This window comes from Macrobrachium nipponense, chromosome 44 (genome assembly GCF_015104395.2).
Source record: "Macrobrachium nipponense isolate FS-2020 chromosome 44, ASM1510439v2, whole genome shotgun sequence".
Classification (NCBI taxonomy): Eukaryota; Metazoa; Arthropoda; class Malacostraca; order Decapoda; family Palaemonidae; genus Macrobrachium; species Macrobrachium nipponense.
Window position 1 is genome coordinate 34647894 of NC_087221.1, and position 4103 is coordinate 34651996.

A 4103-nucleotide genomic window follows, 5' to 3' on the forward strand; every position below is an offset into this window, starting at 1 on the left:
TGACTTGTACCGCGTATTGCCTTGCTTGATGTCGGCTCCAATGCAGCGTGTCGCTTATCGTCGATTTTCTTTAATGCTGTGATCCTAGTTTAGTTCATATTTACTTTGACATATCTTGCATATATTGATATAGGTATATTTGTTGAAATATAATTGTTAAATTTTATTTTTTATTCTAATTGACATCCGATTGAACCTATGTAAATGGCCCATCAAGAGCCAAGGGTAACTTATTAAGATCTCTTAAGACTAAAATCTTGACAATAGTAAGTATGTCATAAAATTCATTTTGAGGAAAAAAAAAGGACTGAAAAAACATCTAACAAATCAAAAAAACCAAATAAATAATAAAATGAAATAAATCACTGATTTTTTAATTTAAAAAAAAATCACCAACCCTTTTCTATGGCAGCGCTTTTCACTACAAAAACTTGAATGCGAGTAAATTAGCCTAGGCTTACCGCAGACCAGTGCTCGCTGGATTCCACTGAGTTCGACCTCTTCGCAGTGACAGCCGTTTTCGAAAGCCGCGAGTGGCGCATCACGTTGGTCACATATGACTTGACTGCACTTCTTCTTTCTTTCTTACCCGACGTGCAATCGATTCGTTCCAAGCTTGAAGCGGTTTCCATGACAGCAGGAAGAGGAACTGATTTGAAACACCCACATAAACTCTGATATAATAATCGGCCCGTGCGCGCGTGTCACGCAACGTGCAGATAAAGAGCTCATTATGTTAAGTATGTATAACAATATATGTCTCTAAGTTTCCAATGCGAGCGGCTTACTCTTGAGTCTAGTTACAGTATTTATGTTCATTCATGTAAAGATGTAAGATAAAACATTTCTTTTTCTCGCTCACTCGGGGAGTAAGACTACTAACTATGGACTTTTTTGTTGATGTTGGTTAGGAAAGGTCTGCAAAAAAAGGTGTTTCGCGTTGAGTTAAAGATATAGGAATTTTGGAATAGGATATTGAGGATTAATTTATTAGAATGAAAATGTAAAAAGTGAATAACGTCTTTATTAAACACTACAGAAAAATTATTTCTAATAAAGATATATAGTTTTTTTTTCATTTGCGTTGGTGAAACAACGGGCTGTCTGTAGATTTTATCACGTTTTGATTTATTTGATGTACTCAATTTAGAGGCTATGTTTCTGTTCAATTATTATGTGTTTCTGCTTATACCTGGGAATATGTGAACGTGTTTAATTTGTGTCCTCATTTGATGCTTGTTCTTAGTTTGAGTCGTCTAATTATGAATATTAATTACGAAGACCACTTCACGTTAAGGTAGGACTATAGTAATATTCGCGCCTTTTCTCTCTCTCTCTCTCTTTTTGAGGAAAGAGTTCTAGTGAAGGAATTGTAAGAATGAGATGCAAATAAATGATAAACCTGGAGTCTGACCACATTATGTTTCACTGTGAATATTTTGGGGAAGTTAGAGAACTTTTTCAGAGTTGAATACTGCACACACATACATACATTTATATACTTATGTGTATATGTATGATACTGTCTTAAGAGTTTAATTGGTTTTACTTAAGAATTGTATCGTTATATTTTAGTTGATATTACTAACATTTTTTTTTTTCGCTTGATGGCTATTGTTGTAACCAGATAATTTTATATAAAATCAGTCAGTAAACGTATGTCTGTATGAAGATAAAAGGCCCATAAACCACTATTTTAGCGTTGCAACCATAAATTTCGAGCACTTCCTTCTGTGCTCCTGATCACTGGTATGTCTGTGTATGTAAGTTGAGAGAGAGAGAGAGACTGCATAATTTGATAGACCGAGTCTACTTCAGGATGATAGCAGTCGTTCAAGTTTCCCAACCGCCATCAAAACTCCGTTAAACAAGACCCGAACATTCAGTTGACATTCAAGATATCCGATGGATGTCGCTATTCTTAGAATGATATTACTCTAGGGGATATTATTGTATTGTTAGAATGGCTGCCCCAGCCTGACGTTGAATGTAAAGCTTACGCGATGGTGTTGGAGACTGGACTCACTGGTGTGCGTCGCAGCGTCGCAGTTATGGAGAGGTGTGTGACTAGGCCGAAGTCATATTAAAGGGTTCAAAATTTCATAGACTCGAAAGATTAGGTCTAATCCTCTCGTTTTGTTACGGATATTTCATAAGTTTTCACTTTATTCTAGTCCGTACAAAGGGCTTTTACTCCTACAGTTCTTGGTTGACGTCTGTAGAAATATACCTCGGCTACTGTAAGCTCTTTGTGGAGAAACAGATGAAGAGAGCGTTTAAAAAAAAAAGAGAGAAGGAAATTAAAAAGAAAATATATTAATTTTTTCGAGATGTGGTGTACGATTAAATACTGTGAAATATCCTCGGATTTGGTTACGCAAGAGCTGATGTGATGGCAAACTTGTGGGTAAAGTTCTCGGATTCATTACAAGACTAATCACTGTTACTGTAGTCGGTTACCCCCAATACTTTGGGGGTAAAAATGACGTAAGCGTATATACACAGACTGGATAACAGTAAGGTTAAAAAACTTTATTCTGCGACTTCTCATAAGGAAGGCTTTGAAACTTCGAATTCTGAGCTCTCGGTCTTAGTTTAATGGCTCTCGGGTGTTGTAATTTAAATTTGTTTGAGGGACTGTGGAATTGATATTTCAACTTGGTTAGACATGTAGATGGACGAAGCTCGAAAAGCACATTTTCTAATTAATTTCATACCAGAATCCGGCACCTGTCATCAATCGTTGGCCTAGGTCTTCTCTTCTTCTTCTTCTTCTTCCCAGCTTTTTCCCATTTTTATATGGGGTCGCCGTTTCGGATGAGCCGTTTCCATCTATTTCTATCTTGCCACTTCTGCCTCATCAATTCCCTTCTCATGTAAATCTCCTCTCACACAGTCCTTCCATCTCTTTCTTGGTCTCCCTCTCTTTCTTCTTCCTTGCACCTCCACTCCCATAGTATGTCCTCCCAGCGGGTTGGTCCTTGCATCTCTCCTCAACAGGTGTCCATACCAATTTCTCCAGCCTCCCCCTCCTGCACTTTTCTTTGATACTTCCACCACCTTAGTTGACCCCTTATGTAGTCATTTCTGATCCTATCCACTCTTGTTACCCCAGACATCCACCTAAGCGTTGGCCTAGGTCTAGGAAGTAGTAAAACTGGCCATGGAATTGCTATAGGCCTATCTAGTTGTACCCAGTACTGTCGTAAATTAAATCTGTATCATTTCTGTGTCGACTTCCTGCATCTGCTTGCATCCCGTTACGTCGTAAATTAAACCCTTGCAACATTCCAGAGTTGGCTTGGATGCAAAGTTTTAAAAACAGTGGATTGTCTTCTCATCAGCTGCATTTTTTACCCAGGTGTCCTAATGGCCGGTAATGCAACCACATAGCGCCTCAGCAGCATGGTCGGTATGGTGTTGGCGTGCCACCTCGTTGGCCGCGAGTTCGATTCTCGTGCATTCCATTGAAGTGTGAGAAATTTGTATTTCTGGTGATAGAAGTTCACTCTCGACGTGGTTAGGAAGTCACGTAAAGCCGTTGGTCCCGTTGCTGAATAACCGCTGGTTCCATGCAACGTAAAACACCATACAAACAAACAAATACAGTCACATGAAATAAGGGGCAATACATACACACATATATATACATACGTGTGTGTTTGTGTGTCCGTTTGTGAAGCTACGTATACGTGTGCGCTTAGTGTATGGCCATGGGGGTTGCGCACGTACATAAAAAAGTGCAGTGACCATATGGGATATTTCTTTTAATTTGAACTTCGGTAAAAAAAAAAAAAAAAAAAACGCACTGACTCCATTTCACATGACATTAATGCATACAAAAAAAAAAACCCTCCACTGAAAAAGGCTTCGTGGATAACCATCAAACGAATTATTGAAAAAAAAGAGATTAAATAAATAAATATTGCCGCGTATCAATAACGGTGAACGGTTGGATGCCTGACGCCATTTCCCTATGAGGTAAACATTTTTCGATTTCGGATTTGATATCTATTTTTAAACCCAACAGACTATTTTTTTTTTTCATTTTTATTTTGATGTGACGGTATTTGAATACAGCTGTTGGGTTTCCTTGTTTGACT